Genomic DNA, 20,247 nt, shown 5'->3' on the forward strand with positions numbered 1-20,247 from the left:
GCTTTTATGATACCTTTTGGTAAACAAAAATTCTTTACTTAATGTAGTAAAATTCATCGGCCTTTTCCTTTGTATGCATTCTTGTACTTTAGAATTTTTATAAACTCTGATATGATAAAAAAGTCTATTTTCTGAAATTGTGTATTTTGCTTTTTATACTTATATTGTTATTTAGTCAAATCTGGATTAAAAACAAAACTAAGACATGCTGTTGGACTCAGTATAGCCGTGTTCTCAGGAGAGAGCACAAGGGTGGTAGAGAGGCACAGGAGGAAGGTGTCCAAGGTGCTGGTATGGTTGAATTTTATGATCTGAATTCTGGCTATGCACCCGAGCTCCATTTGTGAATATTCAGCGTGTTATGCACTTACCTACATTTTTCTTTGTGTATCTTTTACTTCAATGGACAGTCTTAAAAGTCAAGTCTAGAGTTCTTTCCCTGTTCACTCACAAGGTTGGTCTGCTTACAACTTCATGGGCTACTGATACCCTTGAATCTATCTCAGCCACGGGCCTCCAAATGACCCCGATCACCTTTGCGCTTAGATTTATTGCTATTCTTATTTCCACTTTGCTATTTATTTATTATTTTATTTTTCTAACCTTCTACTTGTTGATAAGTTATTCACTGTATTATAAAAGGTATATTTAACTTACATGAATCGTCCTTGATGCTCTTGTATTTTTATTTAAAAATAACTATGTGTATAAGGTTTTGCCTATATGTATGTCTGTGCAACATGTGCATGGTTGGTGCCTGTGAAGGCTGGAAGAGGGCACCAGCTTTCTTAGAGCTGGAGTTACATGTAGTTGTGAGCCACTAGGTGGGTGCTGGGAATTGAACCTGGGTCCTCTTGCAGAGCCTGTGTTCTTAACCAGTGAGCCATCTCCTCAGGCCCATATCTGTGAAACTCTTTTATAGACTTAAACTCTTCAATACATTTGCTCCTTATTTCAATAATTTCTGTTTTTTCTTAACACTGGGCTCTAATTTTTCCATTTGAATCCTTTTGAATGCAAACATTCTATAAACTTTATTTAATTGTTCTACCATTGAAAGATTTGGGCTCTCTGCTTTGCTATTTCTGCTGTCTCTCATGGCCACCTGCTTCATTGCACATTTTTATTTCCCATTGTGAGGAGGTAGTGTTGGTGGCACTTTAGCAAAGGTGACATCTTTGTGGCCTTGGCTGAGAGTATTGTCCTACAAAAATGCTTTATTTTTGTTTTTTCTTTGTTCCAATCTAAGACCTGGTTTTAAATTGATTTTTCAGTTTGAGTCTCTTGGATGTCACAGGCAATATAAATTTAAACCATAGCCCCTCATAAAGCCAAACCAGGGGTTTAAATTTCTCAAGGGATACATCTTCCTCTATCTGGAACACACCCAGTGCTATCTGAGATATTGTTCCACAAAGCCGGTCTCATTTAAGGACTATTTACCAGATAAACCTAGCTCGTAAATCAGATACAAACATAGTTCATGACTAGCATTTGCGTACTATTAACATATCAGTTGACTGTTTACCTTGTGACAATACTGTGTTAGTCACTGAGAATTCAGTAACAAATAAAACACACTGTTTGTTTGTTTGTTTGTTTGTTTGTTTTTGGGGGGAGTTTATAGTCAGAGGTGTTTGTTAACTGAAATGACCTTTTCTCCCTCCGCCCTCAGCCCTCAGCAGCCTTTGCTCAATCCTCACTCTTTCTCACTAAGTTCTGAGACATCCACAGGACCTTCCAGGATGCTGTGTCAACAGCCAAGTCATCACCCTTGTAACCTGCTCACCACTCCTGGCCTAGGAGAAATACTGGAAGCATCTACTATCCCATAAAAGCCAATCAGCTGCCAAGATCAGAGGACACTGGGCACATTTAGGATGGTGCAGAAGCAGGCGCACACAGCAGTGTCTTCTTTGAGGCACCTAACACTGCCCCTTTGATCTAACTACAATGAGACTTGGCCTTGCCTCTCCCTGCCATAATAATCACTGCATTGCAAATCTATAAGAAGGAAGGAATGCAAGGAAATGTTCTTAAAACCCCAGAGAATCACAACGTAAAACCACCTGAAAGAGTAGAGAACGATTAATATAAAAAGAGAGTTGTCACCTTCTCTTTACTTGCCTCTTGTGTCTTCCTTGGTTTGCCCTGGTTTCGTGTTAGCCCCAGGCTGGTGTTTATTTTCATTCTGGGAACTATATAAGGTCTCTTTGACTTCTAGAAAGCCACAGGAAAGAAAATAAAATGCCAGTGCTGTCAGGGAAGCACAGTTTCAGCACCTCCCAAATCACAGGAAGTCTGAGCCCTTGGGAAATCTGAGGACTCGGGAGTGATGGGCAAAAGGCCAACGCTGGACATTTCTGAATTTGTTTTCTTTCTTTTCTTTACAATTTTTTTCTCTTTTATTTCTATTTTTCTTAAAAAAAAGAACACTTATCTTTGCTCCCGATGTCAATAATTCTTGTATTCTTTGGCAGTTTAATTCATGTACATGATGTATTTTGGTCATCTTCATCTTCATCATACAATATCCCCTCTGGATGACCCCTTCTCCTTTCCCAGGAAGTCCCCTTCCTCCCTGCATGGCTTTTGTTTTAGTCTAGTGATCCACTGAGTCTAACTAGAGTTGTGAAGATGAATACATTTTTTTTTTTTAGTGGCGCCTACATCAATAAATGGCTACTGAAAAAAAAAACAGCTCTTCCTGTGGCAAGGTGGGTTAGAGCTCAGAACCCCTCCTCCACCCGTAATGCAATATTGATGGGATCAATCTTCCATAGGTCTGGCATAGATAACTGTAGCTGCTATGAGTTCATGAGTACCACAGCCACATGCTATGCTCAGAAGATGGAATTTCACAGCGACCTTCCTGGTTCCTAAAGTCTTTTTGGGCATTGTTCCATGGTGGTTAGTGATCCTTGGAGGGGGTGGTAGTGATGTCCCACTTAGAGCCAAACACAAAATTATCATCCTTAGAACTTTGACCAGTTATGATTATCTGCAATAACTATAAAAATAAGCTTCTCTGACAACAGCTGAAAACATAACTAATTTCTGGGGATAAACTTAAGAACACAGAAGGCAATTTGAAATGTCTATTCAGGAAAAAACAAAACAAGCAAACAAACACACACAAAAAAACCCTAGTAGCTGGTCTCTTCCTAGGGCTAATGACCTCTGTAGTTCTTAACCAGGTTTAAAGCACCAGGCATGAATGAAGCTCATGAATTTATAAGGCAAGAAATAATTGGCTTGTGTGTGTGTATATATATATATATACATACATATATATATACACATACATATATATATATACACATATATATATCTTATAGAAAACTGCTACTTTAATCTCTTTCTTAATTTTTGGAAAGGTAAATAAATAAATCACAACTCTATATTAGTTTTGTCAGAACTGAAAGCTGCTCCCTCAAAGTTATCTCTCCCAACTTATGCATCTTGTGATCTGTTTGCCTCGCTGTTGGGTCATGTAAAGGTAGTGCTGGATGAGGGACACAGTCTGAACACTCTGTCCTTGCTGACGAGATGTGTGAACTTGAAGTTTTGACCGAGGAGTTTAATACCTAAGGTGTAAGGCTCTTGTCATATAAACTTTCTTGCAAACACAAGGGGTTCCATGAAGGGTAACTTTTAGTTTTCTAAAATATCTAACATGTAGGGGTTCCCAGTGCATACCTGCTAGAAGGCAAACTTGACAACAGTATGCATGTAATGACACCTAAGGCAAGGATCTAATGACACGGTAACAAACGACTGATTATCTATTTGTAATCTTATTAAGTATTAATTTTTAATCTTTACTTCTTTATAGCTATGGAGACAATATAAAAAGAAGAAAGAACTGAATATAGCTGTCTCCTTTGCCTAAACCAAACAATAAAATTTAATGGTAATGGTCCACTTTTTAGCATGTTGGGAAGGGCACGCTTCGGTGGTTCCTTCTGGGTGTTGATTTTAATGTCGTATTAAAATGGAAGAGTGAGAAGTGAAATCCAGAAAGTAGGAAGAAAGCCAGGAAAGGGCTGGCTATCTCAGAGAACCCAAGCGGAGAGATTTGAAGAATGAGTCCTGTGTGCAAGGGCAGTGCTGGGGAGAACCAATTGGGTCCATGGGCTGAGGACACCAGTGAAGACACTGAGGAGATTTAAGAGCCTTCTGAGACGGGAAAGGGAGATGGCAGAGAGCGGACTAAGATAGAAGGCCAAGATTTCCAGACTTCGCACCAGATGATTGCTTCAGTCCAGCTGATGAGAGGGGCTCAGGGCCTGCTGGGAGCAGAGTGAGGAGCAAGCAGAAATGCCTTGCTGTCCAGGCTTGAATATGCTGTGGCCACATTCGTTCTTCATATGTCAACCACTGTTGTGCAAACGATTGACAGGACTAAAGCGACTTCACTCATTCATAGTTTGAAAATAAAATGCCGGAAATTCTATGTACACGGATCCTCTGAACTTTAGAAAGTGTCCCCCGCCCCCTCCCCATTCTGACAGTCCTGTGGAGTCAGATGTGTTAAGAGTCAACATCTCTACGTCACCAGGACGAACATAGACTATCAACAATTATCCAGACGTCAAAGAAACTGAGGCCAGGAGACATTTGCGAAGCTTGAGCACAAAGGGAATAAAGCTAACTTAGAAGCTAGCTATCGCATTTTAAAGCCCTCTAGAAAATGTTATTTCTCCGTTTTTATGAACTCTATTTAAATTAACCCAGACTTGAAAAGGTGTCCCACTAAATGATGTGGCCAAAGCTCTAGCCAGCTACACAGCCTCCCTGTGTGAGAGAAGGATTCTCTCATTAATGTTACAGATGGTGCTCGGAGGTGCAGGGAAGTTAAACACCATATTCAAAATCTGGCTGTCAGCCTCCATGTGTCCCCTAGAACGGGGAGGCAGCATGTAAGTCTCCAACATGCTCTTTCTCTGGGTGGCTCTGGGAAAGCAGTTTAAACTTTATGTTATAGCTCTTTCTGGGCCTTTGAGAACTGAGGAACATTCTGTTCTTTGTAAGCATACCACTTAGATAATATCGATAATTTTTTTGTAAAATATGCTACATAAGTTTTTTTTAAAAATGAACTTATTAAAATACAAGTTAAACAGATAAAAAAAAATCCCTGTGAAATTGTCAAAATCCACAGGTTGAATCAGAAGGAAGTAGATGGTATCTGAAGTAGCTTTATTTGGCCAACAATGACAAAATTAGAGAGAAGAATTAGAACTGATAGTGACCTGCATGAGTTATAACTCAAGAAGACAGTGCAGCATCCAACACTACGCACACATAGCATATTCGTGACTGGATTAAAGTTGCTACAAAAGAGCAGGAAGAAAATGGCCAAAATATTCCCAATTGCAGCGCTCACCTTCAAGTAACAGGATTTTTCCTCTCGTTTTATTATTCTGTTTTGTATTTACCAATATAAAGTGAGACTCATGCTACCTTTATAAAGAGGAGAAGTAACTAAATTAAAACTGTCACTGAAACCACTTGGCTCACGAATGAGAGGCTGGGCTTTCTAAATAAGCAGGGAACTGAAACCCTCAAGCCATGGAAATACCTGCATGTCCAAGGCTGTGAGCTGACAAGAGAAGCAGCTGAAGGCCTTGTGGACGGAGGACCGTACATGCATGTTTCAATGCACTGTGCCCACGCAGTGAAGGTGCGACAGTCACCCTAGCAGCCACCACTCTGGGGCCACAACGGCACAATAAATTATTCAATTATCCGGGATATAACTCCAAGCTAATAGACTTACTTCCTGCATTTTAACATCCGCACTGGGTTTACAAGGAGGTGAACATGGGCATCCTTTAAGGAAGTAAAAACACACCCTCTGTCCCCACATGGGCCCCCACAGCTCTGCCACACTCTGTTGGCACACTCATCTCTAGCCTTCAGACTCTCTTTCTAAGGGCACTGAGAACAATTTATTCAGCTTTAATTTGTTGAGAGGAAAGAACTCGTATTCTATAATATTAATTCCTGAAGCACATTCGAAAACAACTTTTATTCCTTGCCAAACTTTGGGTCTTTGGAAGATATTAAAGTAGACAGCCTTTGAAATATTAAGAGTTGGAAGACACTTTAAGGATCCTGAATTTAGCAAGACTTAAAAGGAGGGCTGAAGGCAAAGTGTGTTATCTTATATGTCGAATATATATATATATCAAGCTTCCTGTGGAGCAAGGGGCTCCAGCACCCCTGGGGGACTGGGGACTTACACATAGAGTGTGTTGCACTCATTTAAACATTTAAAGCTGGGGTATTTTGTAGAAAGGGTCGGTATTAATTGGGGTGCTCCTTTCTTACTTTAAAGTAGGTTTTGCTATCTCCGGTTCTAAAATGTTCTTCTTATAGGTTTAGACGTTTATTCTTAGGATTCCAAAGCCACGAGAGAGCAATGATGAGATGTTTTGAAAGTGCACTTCCATTCTGTCACTTGCTTTCTGGAGACTTCATCGTTTTGAGTTGTGCTCTGTTTCACAGACAGCGTGCAATGTGAACCCAGTCCTTCCTTCCTCTGAAGTTTCGGTTTTATATTAACATGTGTTAGTGTTTTAAGCAGCTAGATGAACGTACTAGAAGTACAGTAGGCTCTGACATTGTTATGGTGCTCAAGGGACAGGTGACAATGCTGAGCACCTTTGTGTGTGTGTGTGTGTGTGTGTGTGTGTGTATGTTACTGTTAAAATTTTCTATTGGTTCATCAAAGTAACAATCAGGCAGCCTTAGTTCAAAGCTGAAGATCTTAGACTATTGTAGGTAGACTTTATTTTTTTCATGTGATTGGCTAGCTGTCTCGGTGGCCGTGTGTTTAGTACAAGTGCATCTAAGTTGTTGGGTATCACATGGTGAAGACAGGCAACAGCCCAATAGACATCTTGCTCCTGTCCATTTTCTACCTTATCTTCCCAAAACATAGATGGGCTCATGTCATTGCTTATAGATCTTGGATGGCTCCTTATTATCTATCAGATAAAAACTCATCATCTTAATATGATGTGAATGCTCTTCCAGGTACAGCAACCAGGCCCACACCCCTCTCCTGTTTGTCTTTCCTTTCCACAGGTCCTAAGGACTAGAGGCAGAACCAACTGGCTACAGGGACCTCAGCTGAAGATGCTTTGCATCATCCAAGCAGAGTAGACAGGCTTAGTAGAACAGAGCACGGCATCTTATGCTAATACCTAGGACCGGGTAGGAGGGACTACGGGCAGGCTGGGGCTTTCTGGAGCATGGGCCAAGGCCAATTGACTATTATTAAAAGTAGATGTTGAGTGAACAGGAGTGAGAGTGTCCCCTTCCTTTGCCTCCAGGCACTACTTCTGAGGCAGGCTTTGTAGGAACAGCAAGCCTTTATGGAAGGGACAAGTGTGCCTCCTTCCTTTGTGAGGACCCACTATTCCATGTTCATCTCCCTGTTCTGCCATCAGAGGCCCTGTGACCTTTGTCAGGACATCTTGTAGTTCTGCATCTCCTTTTACTTAGGAGTAAACTGTGATGGACTCATCAGAGGAACTGAGGACTACTTAGAGATATATTAAGATGTTTTGGAAGGGTTAAATAAAGCCAACCATCTGTACAGAGTAACTTCCGTAACCTACATAGTTATTTTATTGCTATGATGTATTTTAACTTTTTTTTGTTTGTTTGTTTGCTTTGGAAATAAGAAAACAGAACTAGACAAGTGTAATGATCAGGGCGAGTCATCAGTCCAAGTTGTGAGCTTTTCCCATGTTAGCATTCAGATTTCCACATCCTGAAAGCTGCTCTTCAGTTATGGACAAAGCACTATAACTAGTCACCCCAGTTATGAAAGGGGGGGGTCTTACAAACAGAGGAGCACCCAGCTGCTGTACTAATAATTTTTGCATTATTATGACTGAATGACTGAAACGATTTAAAGCGGGAAAGACTTCTTTTGGTTCTTGGTTTTAGAGGGCTTGGGTTGTGGTTATTTGGGCCTGTGTGCTTGGACAGAACATAACGGAGGCAAGAATATATGATGACATTATGGGGGCAGGACCATACAGCAGGAGATTCTTCATTTTATGGTGAATAAAGAGAGGTGGAGTGAGGAGAGAGAGAGAGAGAGAGAGAGAGAGAGAGAGAGAGAGAGAGAGAGACAGACAGACAGACAGACAGACAGACAGACAGACAGAGACAGAGACAGAGACAGAGACAGAGAGACAGAGAGACAGAGAGAGACAGAGAGACAGAGAGAACCAGAGGGGGCCATGCTATGATACAGTGTCAAGAACACACCCTCAGTGGTCTCCTTCCTCCAGGTAGGTTCAACTTTCTCCCTTTTACCACCTCCCAATAACGCCCTTACGGTACAGAGCCACCATACCCATCTGCGCAGTAGGTCAGAGCCTATATATGACGTAATTGTCTCTGGGAAAGATATGATTTCCTCATCTCACCACTTTTCAGTCCAATCAAGTCGATAATCAGGATTAACCCAAACAACTACTCAGTGGCGTTGAATTACCTCACCCCCTCCACTTCTTTTTTTGTAAGGCTTAAAATATCATATAGGAGCATTTCCCAAGATCTGATCTACTCTAGTGAGGAGGAGAAATGACCTTTTATGGGCTCATTTCTATCTGCGTGTTTTTTTTTTTCTAGCGAGTTTACAGGGAAGAAAGGGGTTTCTCTGAAGCCCAAGGATGCAGGCATCTGACTGCCTGATGGATGGGGAGTTTGTTACTGCTGCTGTAGATTTTCTTCGTGACTCAGAGGTCAGGAGAACAAACACTACGAAGAGATGGAAATGTGAATCGAGTAAGAGCAGAACTCCAGAGGAAAAGAACAAAGCCTGAGGGCGACTGCGCACATCTACAGATGGACAAGGAAGAGCTCCATAGTGAGGCGCCGAGCTTCAGATAAGGTGAAGCTGTGCGCGTCACCAACTCCTTTCCTCCACAGCATCTTGAGGGTCAGAGGCACAGCATCCTTTCAGGATGGGGAATGAGCTTCTGGAAGGAATTAGCATCTCCTGGCCTGACCTATACCACCACTGAGATAGGATGTAAAAAAAAATCCAACTTAAGTATAAAAGCCCAGGGGACAGGAAAGGACTGTGTTCATTTTTGCTTTCGGAAAGATGCAGAGAGGATTTCTTAATTTATTGGCAACATACTGGCCCTATTTCTACTAAAAAAAATGTAATCCCTCTCAGGGCTCAACCAAGGGCATTAGGCTCTTTTACTTGGCAATGCCATCCTATGAGAACGTCTTCAAATGGGAAGAGCCAGGCTTGTGTTTTCTTTGAATGGCTTTGGGGCAGGGTGGAAATGTGGGAGTGGGGGAAGGATTTTGGGGGACAGAGGAAGGGAGAGGAGCCCCTCATCTCTCATCAATTGAAATAAAAGCATCCCAGAACAATCCACCACATTTGCTGTGAAGAAACCTCACATAGAAATCATATTTCTCTCGTATATGAAAGTTTAGTTTGAAGTGATTCCAAAGAAGGCTGAGGGGTGGCTCTCCCATTCAGACACTGACAGCCATGCTTTCACAGGTGCCTTGTCTTTCCTTCTGGGCCTCTTGCCTTCTCTCAGCCTTTGTGCTTACAACTGCATTAAAGTACATTTGTCAAACTCCAACTCTGCTTTATCAACTGGCTTGGCCTGAGTAAAGTTCCTGAAAGTCTAAGGGAACTCCTTACTGACTGCTGAGGGTGACAGTGGAGAGCTGTGCCTATAGTCTTTGTCCCTGAAAACACTGACAGCTTTACTTACTGGGTGAAAATAAAAACAGTGTAGCCAATCTTCGTGTGTTTGTGGGCTCTTCTTCTTTCTACCCTCTCCACCTTTTTCCTCCACCCTTTCAACCCCCTAATACTAGATAGGGGGGGGTGGTGGTGGCTAGAAAGGGAGCGACATTACCATTAGACTGCCTCCTGATGACTAGGGGAATCGAGTTCCTTGGGGCAAGTTTCATCTTTCACCACCAGGACATCTAATTTCTTCTACTTCCTGTTTCTTCTTTGTGCATGACTACTTAATGAATCATGACCAACAGCAACCAATGACAACCAATGACCCTACACTGCCTCTTGGGGGCCCCAGCATTTATAAACTCTCTGAAAATTCCCTAGAATTCTAAATATCACACAATTGCAGAAACTATCTGCAGCTGGCAAAATCACACCCCTGAGTCAAATCAAAGTCATTTGCTGCGAAGCAGCCCCATCTCCCAATGCCCAGGATAAAAATGAAAATATATTCTTATACTATTTCTGTTGTCTTTTTTTTTTTAAAGAAACCAAAAGATGTGCCGGGTGTGGTGGTGCATGCCTTTAATTCCAGCACTTGGGAGGCAGAGGCAGGCGGATCCCTGTGAGTTCAAGGCCAGCCTGATCTACAAAGCGAGTCCAGGAGAGCCAAGGCTAACACAGAGAGACCCCGTCTCAAAACAAAACAAAAACAAAACACACACACACACACACACACACACACACACACACACACACACACACAACAAAACAAAACAAAACCACCAAAAGTCCAAAACTCTCACTACTGGGCAGGGAATTTTAATTCTAAGAAAAATAAATGAAAATTTAACAAAGATAATAGAGTAGAAGTCATAATTTTTAAATTCAAAGATTGTGATTATTAACTTCTTAGAAGAGCCTGAGAAGCCAGTGTATTTTATGAACCTTTTGTATTTATGTACATTTATACAATATTTATACAGTCATTGATTCTACATTAAAAGGGGAACCATTCTAACTAGAAGTTTAGAATGGATGGGTACTCTGTCTGATGCTGTATTTCTAGTAAGATTTCCAATAGAAAAATGAAAGGAGTTTCTATATTTTGTCTCCGAATCTCTGATGGGAGGGAGGAACACGGCTCTCATGACTCCAGCAAGGAGGAGTGACAATAAAGTCCCCCGGGGTGGTGACTGTCTAGAGCCTCAGCTGCGGTGTTAGGATCCCTGGGTTTGCATTATGACAGCTTTCATTCATTGAATTTGCAAGGTGTGCCATGCTGGGGGAATGTGGGGCTGGGAAGCCATGCAACTGAGGGGAGTCTGCCTGGAGCAAGAATGTGGCCGAGGCATATCCAAACCCCCCAAAATCTTAGCTTGAGACTGACAGGAAGAGGACCATTCCCCCACTGCCCTGGGCTTGCATGTCCTGGCATGCATAGCCTTACATCCCCTACCTCTGACACCCTTGAGGTGGTCATGGGCCATGGTGGCCAGGTTACAGGTTAAACATTGTCTCTTCTTATAAAGTCATGTCCAACAAGAGCCTGGAATTCCTCTTCATGCAAATAAGGTACTCCCAGCACCTTAGCCCTGGCCCATGATGTACACTCACCCCAAAAGCTTCTACCCACTCCCCAAAGGTTTAAATAGCATGTTACCCCCAACTAAATGAGCCGTCTCATCGAAGCTGTCTCCCAAGATGGCTGTGTCTCAAGCACTCACAACTGACTGAGATTCTGCTTTGTACCGACGTACCCTGGCTAGGTTTCACTCCCTCCAGTCCAGCCCAGTGTGCGATGAGCCCGGATACCCTGAGGGAAGAAGCAGACCCAGGGTGGCAGGCGAAGAGAAGAAGGATGTCTTTGAGGCGTTCAGAGGGCTGTGCAAGTAAACTAGATGAGGCTGTAAGTGCCCAAATTATGATCTGTGGAATAGTCATGGTGTAATTGCTAAGCTGGGAAGGAGAAACTTAGGTGATCAAGTATGAATACCTTTTCTCAAGTTCATCCCAAAATTTTGAGAGCATCATTCAAGTAATTGTTGCAAACTCTTGGAAGGGAGACAGGAATCAGACAGCTTGACGGGCTGGATCTGGCCTCTCACTGAGCTGCCAGCGTACTCATCCCACAAGACATTATTGTTATCGCTAACGCAGCTGCAGGTCGCTAGCTACTAGATTTGAATTCATAGAGAAATTGCCAGACTACAGATTTGCCTATGTCAACCTATCTCCTCTTAACAGTCTCAACTTTATTTCATGGAGTAAAATAATCCCATTACAGACCAGAAGCTTGAACTGCAGTGTTCAATTATGATCCTGATTCTAGAGCTCAGGGAAAAATTTAAAAAAATGGAACCAAGCTGGACAGGGCCAATTTCAGCACATGGGGAGCTGAGACAAGAGGATTGTTGAGAGTTCAAAGTGAGTTTCATGGGGTAAATATTGAGACACTGTCACAAAAAAAACCCAAAAAACCAAAAAAACAAAAACAAACAAACAAACAAAAAAAAAAACCCAAACCAAAACCCAACCAAAACAAAACACCACGTGTACATTGTGTTTGTTCAGACACCCATGTAAAGCAATCTATGAAAAGTTTAACCTTATAGCCATAGTCATGCAGTCATTTGGCAAGAACAGCCTGCTCCTCTGGACCCATGTGTAGATCCATCAATCTAATCAACCACAGCTCAAAAGTATTGGGGGGAAATCATTGCATATATTGTGACATATACAGACCTCTCCCTAAATACCACAGTGTGGCAACTACTCACACAGCATTCACAAGGTATTGGGAATCACAAGTAAGGCAGAGATGATTTAAAGTCTAATAGAGAGTGTGCCTAGGCCATGTGTCCATAGCACATCACTCTACGAAAGGAACGGGAGCATCTGTGAGCATTTGACTCTATGGTGTCTGTCTTAAGAACTAAAGGAGAGTCTACCAGGGTTCCTGGTGCCAACATGTAAAGTCTATCATTATTTTTGTTAATGAGCTTGGGTTTCACCTCCACATCATCTTGAGCATTCTGTTCTTGCTCAGCTCCTGAGGTTTAAGAACCTTCATTCTCCAGAAATGTCAAGCACACCCTCACACTTCCCCCCTCCTGATTCTGCTCCTTGCTCTCTGGGGACTGTGGTACACACAGTGGGATTTTTCTTTATTTGGGCTCACTTCAGAGGAGTGGTGAGGACATCGTTGTGTGCTTCTGAATTCAGATGAAGGATGAAGAGATTAAATTCATGGTGGTCACCATATGTCCATCAGTTGACCCATGTGAGACATAAAAGCATGGGGCATCCCAAAGCATTCAGGAAGGGGGCAGTTTACCCCAACTTTCACTGGGTGCCATCTTGCCTCCTCTTTATTCTCTTGTTCTCTAGATGATAAAATATGTGGAAAATTGAAAAAGAAATAGAAAAAGCAACAGCAAGTGATCTAGATAATTGTTAGCATACATGACATGAGCCATTTTAATGAAGATTTATAAAAAAAAAATCCATTGGGACAGAAAAAGTCTTTTAAAAGATAAAAAGCTGGGAGTGTCAAGATGGTTCAGCCGCTAAAACCAACCCCTGGTGAAGGCCTCCACTGCCAAGCCTGATGACGGAAGTTCTGTGCCAGAGTGCACATCACAGAATAAGGGAACTCACGCTTGAAGTTTGTCTTCTGACTTTCATATGTGTGCTGTGGTATGCACGGACACACACACACACACACACACACACACACACACACACACACATACACACACTACTGTTTCAAAAGATAAAATTAAAGGAACAGTATTTTGTGTCACAGCTGTTAAAGCATCAAGGTGGCCCTGGGACTCTCCAAGGCCTTTGCAGAGAGACAGTGGGGGCAGCAGGGTTTCTAAGACTCTGTAAAGTGAAGTCACTCTTTGCCTCTGCACTCACTCACATAAATAGAGTCTAGTGGAGGTTCTCAAAGATTGTGTAAGCTGTAACATCACAATTTGATGAAGGTTGAAGTAGATAGAATTTGGCTGCCTTCTACAAATCAGACATTAGGAGATTTGCAAAATTGTAAATAGAAAGTGTTGCTTATGTAAACATGTAATATGTTTATTATGGTCATTTTCAAATAAATTACCTAATATTTTTAAGTCCGCATTTAACATTTCTAAGATGGTATCATTGATGCTTGTAATTATCCCTATGCTAGTAACAGTTGGCCCTTTTGGGGGAGTGGGAGAGTCCCAGTGTGCAGTGTCAGCTGACTCCACACTGTGAGTATGCCCCCAATATGCCTTCAGGTTATTGTTGAACCTAAGTTTAACAGTTCCAGCTAGCTCCCATGAACACAATTTGCAAAAGAAAAGTTCTTTCAGGAACCTCAGTAAGTTCTAAACCTGCCAAGAAGCCTTGTTGTCACAGCCTTGTGACCACCCGTGGTAGTGCCAGGCCTCCTTTAATGCCAGCCCTCAGGAGGGAGGCAGAGGCAGGAAGATCTCTATGAGTTCCAGGCCAACTTTGCCTGCATAGTCAGACCCTGCCTCAAACAAACAAACTCAAACAAAACAACAAAAACAAATAAAAAACAAAGCCAAATCCTGCAAACCTAGATGTCTTAGTTTGCCTTCTATTGCTGCGATGAAGCATTCTGATGAAAAATACCTTGGGGGAAGGAAGCGTTTGTTTGGCTGACATCCCTCTTTTGGTTCATCACTGAAGAACTCAGGGCAGGAACTCAGGCAGAGACCATGGAGGAACCCTGCTTACTGGCTTGTTCTTCATGGCCTGCTCAAGCTGCTGTCTTATACCATCCAGGCCCACCTGCCCAGGTGCCACCAACAGTGTGACAGGCCCTCCCACATCAATCATTAAGAATAATTCTTTAAATGCCCTACAGATTTGCTTACAGGCCATTCTGATGAAACATAATCCCAAGTGAGGTTTCCTTTTCTCAGCTAGCTCTAGCTTGGGCCATGTTGACAAAAAGAACCAGCACACCAGCTAACTAACCAATCCAACCAACCAGCCATGCTTGAAAACTTCTAGTGTGGAGAATAATCACATTTTTATTTTAAAATGCAACTATATAGAAAAATTCTGAGAAGATATATCGATTACCCCATAGTGAGAAAAACAACAACAACAACAAAACAACAACAACAACAAAACAACAACAACAACAACAACAACAACAAACCCTTCATTTACTAGTAGCAGTTGTTTCCAGAGGTTAAAAAAACAAAACAAACAAACAACAAACAAAGAAACAAACAAAAACCCTTAGGTTTTCCTCTATAAACTGTCATGGGCTTGAATTTTTGTGAACAGCATGAAATGCAAAAGAAATGTACTTTAATCTATGATTTGGAGATCCCTAGGCTTCGCTTTCCCAGTAGATACTATGAGATTGTTTCAGTGTTAGGGTGTCTTTCCATCCCATAACCCCAGAGCCCTGTGATGTTCTTACCCCTTCTAGCTCACTCATTTCTCTCCCATGTGATCACCAGAAGGATGCCAAGGCTTTCTCCTCTCACGAGACAGCTGTCCTGCATAAGGCCCCCATCTGCCATGCTCCATCCTTCCTGTACCTTCTGCTTTTTCACATTAGGTCTCTTCTCAAGAATTCCCCTGACTTGCAGTGAATCAGACTTCTTTTTTATGTCCCCTGAAGGACCAGATGTGGGCAGCAGATGAAGGAGAGACTCTAGCTCAGTTACTCAGTGCTCTCTATAGTCTCCAGTGACAGAAGAGTCATGCAATCTTTACTCCTAGTACTCCTGTGGACCCGGGCTTCATAGAAGAAAACACAGGATTCATCCATTCACACCACAAAGGCAACATGAGCGCAAACTCACATGGAGCACTCAGCTGGGCACTATAACACAGTGGTGAAGAAGAAGAAGATGTCCCTGCCCTCCTGGTGCCAGAATTCCAGGGACCTCAGTGACCTGGCTCTTGCTATGCAACACACACTGGTGTACCAGCAGATCCAGGCTGAGAAACCAGGCCTTCTAGGTGGGCTTCCTCCGAACCTGTCTGCCTTGTCAGGGGCTGAGGTGGCAGAAGACTGGCCTCAGGACACCAGATAACTCAGTATTTGTATATCTGAGTCCTGGAATGAATATACCTATGTCTCCAACTCAGTTGGAGGTTCTTTGAAAAAAATGAATATGCCGAGTTATAGAAAATTGTATTGCTGAGGCTAAAAAGATTGAAGTCTTCAGATGAGCAAAGCATAGCAAATTGACCTTTGTTGTGGTAAAGACCTATAACTGTGAGGAAAAAATGGCCACAGCTTTAAATATCATATCTTTGAATCATTTGGAGGTGAAGGGATATTTTAAAAATGTGTCTGAGAGTGGGAGAAAGGAATTCAAATAGGCCATTGCTGTGAATGCGCCTCTGTCAGGGAAAGGTCTTTGTAGCTAGAGTGAAATGGCATTTCTTTGTTAATGAGGTGAACGTTTGTGAAGAGTTATTATGTATATTTTTCAAAAATAATAATGTAGATCTCTCTGTAATGCAGTAAATGTCTGGGTGTAATCCACCTAGCCTATTGTCTAAAATATAATGCAAATCCTACCATAAGCACCCATGAATAAATCGACTCATACCTTACGAGTCGGAATAATTCACAAAGCTATGGTAAATGCTTTTCTTATTAGAGATTTCATACACTCACAATCAGAGCATAAAAATCACCTTGCCCAAATTTACTTAAAACCAGTTCTATTTATGAGAAAAAAAAACCACACTGTATATGTTGACAATTAGTTCAGTTATCATACAATACATAAAGAATCAAGACTAGCTCATAGAAATTAAACCAAATATTTGAGGGGCCAGGGACATCTAGGAGTCAGAAATATGCACACACACACACACACACACACACACACACACACACACACACACACACACAAGACACATAGGTTCTTTGAAACAAATTCTAAAAGGACTTTAAATGACATATATCTTCCATTCAGCAGAACTATAAACATGCATGACTCTTTGAAGTCTAAGGGTGCATGTGAATAATTTATAGTGGGTTTTATCCAAATGGTCATCCTGGAGTCTGAACGTGCTGAGGAAACTATTCTTTCTCACAGCATCCTGCATACATACCTCCAGGAGCACTGTGGTACCCTTCTCCAGGTCAGGTGCTGATGCTCTTGGATGCCAAGAGTCTTTTAACAGGACTAGCTTTGGCTCATATTGAGTTCATATTTGGTCCTGTTTCTGTTAACCCTTAGGAAATAGCAAGAGTGCAGAGTTGGGAGCCTGGAGCCCACCCAAGCCCCATGTGCTGATTTAAGGGTATCTTTGTTGGCTTAAGGGATCACTTGGTTCCAGATGTGGCTGGAACTGGTCAATGAGTTTTGATTTGAGACAATGAGAGGAGAAAAATGTCTTGAGAGTAATGACATTCACTTGCTTCGACATTTCCCTTGAGCCACCTACTGAATTCACTGGGAGGGCATGTGTAACAGTTAGCTCAAGGAAATCTTGAAGTTTGCAGGCAAATGGATGCAACTTGAACCGATCATTTTGAGTGAGGTAACCCAGATCCAGAAAGACATGCATGGTATATACTCATGTATAAAGGGATATTAGCCCAACATAGAGGTCCTCTGAGAGACTCCACCCAGTGGGGGATCTGAACAGATACTGGGACTTGCAGCTGGACTCTGGGTGAAGAGCTGTGAGTTGTATGGAAGAGTTGGGGGATGGAAGGACTGGGGCGGCAGGTGGGGGGGGTTGTCAGAAGCCCCACAAGGAGACCATCAAGGCTGGTAGATCTGGGCCCAGGGGTGCTGTACAAACTGATGCACCAACCAAGGAAATAGCAAAGCAGAGGACCTAGACCCCCTGTTCAGATGTAGCCAGTGGACAGCTCATTCTCCACATGGGGAAGCGGGGTCGGTGAGGAGGGGGGAGACTGCCTCTGACAAGAACTCTGGTGCCGGAGATTTGATCAGTGCCTTTTAGTGGAGACACCCTGTGGGAACACAGAGGAAGGAAAGGCAGGCTACTCAGATGAGACCTGATAGGCTGTGCAGACCGTAGAGGAGGAGGAGGATCCCACCTGTCAGAGGTTTAAGGGAGGGAAATAGAGCAGAAAAGGGAGAGAGGGCGGGAGGAAACAGGAAGATAAGAGCAAGGGGATTACAATCATGATGTAATGTGAATTAATAATAATAATAATAATAATAATAATAATAATAATAATAAAGAAAAAACTTCATAAAGTCAGTTTTTGTGTGCTTTGTAGCACAAGCTGAAATTTTCAATGCAATTTAAAATCAAGGATTTTCTTCTCACATTCCTGGGTTTGAGATATTAAAAAAAAGGATAAGAGATGTTTCTTTGATTCCATTACTCATCAGAACATTTATGTGAACAATAGAAAAGCAACCATCTTTCTTTTGAAAGATAGACCTGATACTTAACTCCTGGAAGGTCAGCACTCTCATCCTAACCTGTGACTGAGGAAATGCTCTAGAGGAATCAATCGCCCGATGCTCTTACAGCATTGACAAGACATCCCATATAATTTACATACGAAGCAAAGGGTTAGCTATGTTATTTTATATACATCTTTTTTAACATATGTAAAACTGAGCCAGTTATGAACATAGAGATTAGAGAAAGGCTTAAAGATAGCTTAAAATATGACTATGGAATTGGGATCCTTGTCATATCACAAAATGTGCTAGTGCGAATTCCTTTTCAGGAGAAAGAGACATATGAAAAGTAGAAACCTCAATTCAGTGACATCCTATTGCTCTCAGCCAATGACACTAGGGAAGGACATTTTCATGTTCAATTGGACATTACTAAGGAATTCATATCCTCTAAAAATTTGTTCTTTCTTTACATTAGAGATCATGGAGTGGCTTTTTGTGGAGTTAAAGATTGAATATGATTTTGGAAACAGGGTTATCTTTACCTATTTTCTAGTCCTTGAATGTGTTCCTTTGGTGACAGTGCGACTTCTGAGTACTTATAGCTTACTAGCCAAAGGTGCTCTTTGTGGAGAGGGATTTGTTGAGTGAGTACAACAAAATATTTTGAGAATGAGGGCTCTTGCGAGTGTTAAAGAGTCCGAAATATGCCACACAAACCTACAGAATACTCACACATGAATTACAACCTTAAATACACATGATTCTTCTTTGAACATCTACCTCACTATCTAGAGAACATCTTATTTTTGTGTAGTTCTGAAAAACTCACCAAGTGTGCCTTAGCTTTTAAGAAGCAGTCGTGGGAAGCTTTGTCCTAAATCATATATGGATAGGACGCTAACCACAATCATTGTCACTTAAGAAGCACTCCATGCTCAGCTGACAAAATTGCAGACTAGATTTTAGTGTCTGAAGCCTCAAGAGCATTGAGCCCAAGAAATGCTGTGTGTTAGGGTGCCAAATAATTTTAGGTGAAGGGGACAAACTTTACTGTTTTCTAGGGTTCGTATAGTAAGCATGGTATATGAGCGCCTTTTCCAAATGTACTTGTGATTGAAGAATCAGCACGTGAGAGACTGGGAAACTCTTGATTCATGAACTAAAGATGGAGGAAAGATACATTAGTGATACGAAAACACTGGATTTAGAATCGGTTCCAATCTCACTTCCCCCAACTTTCTACTTACTGTATAGTCTCATATGAACGATCACTTCCCTTATGTTCCACTTTCCTGTTCAGTAAACAAGAGCTAATAGCGTATAGCTCAGTGGTTCAGGTCACAAGAGCTACAGATCCTAATTTTCATTAAACTATCATAGCCAGGAAATGACAAATATCTAACAAAATTAATCAATTGGTATTTTACAAAGTTAGAGTAGGTAAAAAAAATATATATTTTTTGGTAGTAGGATAGTTTCACATGCTGCGATTTACTGCTACAGTGGGTCTGTGACTCTTTAGTGAAGCCAGTGAGTGAGTTTTGAGTAGGTGGACAAGTCACCTTAAAAAGAAATCTGCGGCTCTGGGCTTTGGCAGCGGGATTGCCTTTCCAGAGCTGAGAACTGTGGCTTATTTTGGTACTCTCTTGGAATCATCCCGCCTATAAAAATACATGCATTTATACAAACACTCAAATCTTGGTGTCTCTTAGTCTCTACCTACTCACACAGAATATAAAATCCCTGGCAGTTTTCTTTTTTTTCTTAAGTATTTATAGAAACCCCAAGGGAGGAGTTCCTTATAGACTGCAGTGTCCCCTTCATCACTGCACTTACATTGCTCCCTACCAGAGGCTGTTAATCCATCCCACCACTGAGGCTGCAACTCAGACCCGATAAATCAGAACCTTCGAGGAGGCATTGAACATATAGGTGAGAAAAAAAACCTATCAGGGTCTTTCCATCATGAAGCCTGGTTTGAGGACTGCTGTCCAAAGCCCACCAGCATGTAGCTGCTCCTCATCCAACACACAGACATTTTTACTTTGATTCACTGGCTCAAAACCCTTTGCACTTGCCCCAGCCAGTCCTTCCATATAGAGCCCGCTG

The 20,247-nt window shown here is 41.9% G+C and overlaps 1 protein-coding gene and 1 long non-coding RNA gene across 2 annotated transcripts in view; one reads left to right on the top strand and one right to left on the bottom strand.

Moving 5' to 3' along the window:
• The window catches only part of LOC311580320, a 34,565-nt gene extending 28,777 nt beyond the window's left edge, over window positions 1-5,788 (top strand). Inside the window, exon 3 of the long non-coding RNA XR_014773427.1 lies at window positions 3,836-5,788. This is a non-coding gene — a long non-coding RNA (uncharacterized lncRNA). The remainder of the gene's footprint in view (window positions 1-3,835) is intronic.
• The window catches only part of SLC9A9 (solute carrier family 9 member A9), a 550,188-nt gene that overhangs the window by 245,778 nt on the left and 284,163 nt on the right, over window positions 1-20,247 (bottom strand). The gene's annotated exons all lie outside the window — the stretch shown is intronic.

Source organism: Acomys minous (genome assembly GCF_964271855.1).
Source record: "Acomys minous genome assembly, chromosome: 13".
NCBI lineage: Eukaryota > Metazoa > Chordata > Mammalia > Rodentia > Muridae > Acomys > Acomys minous.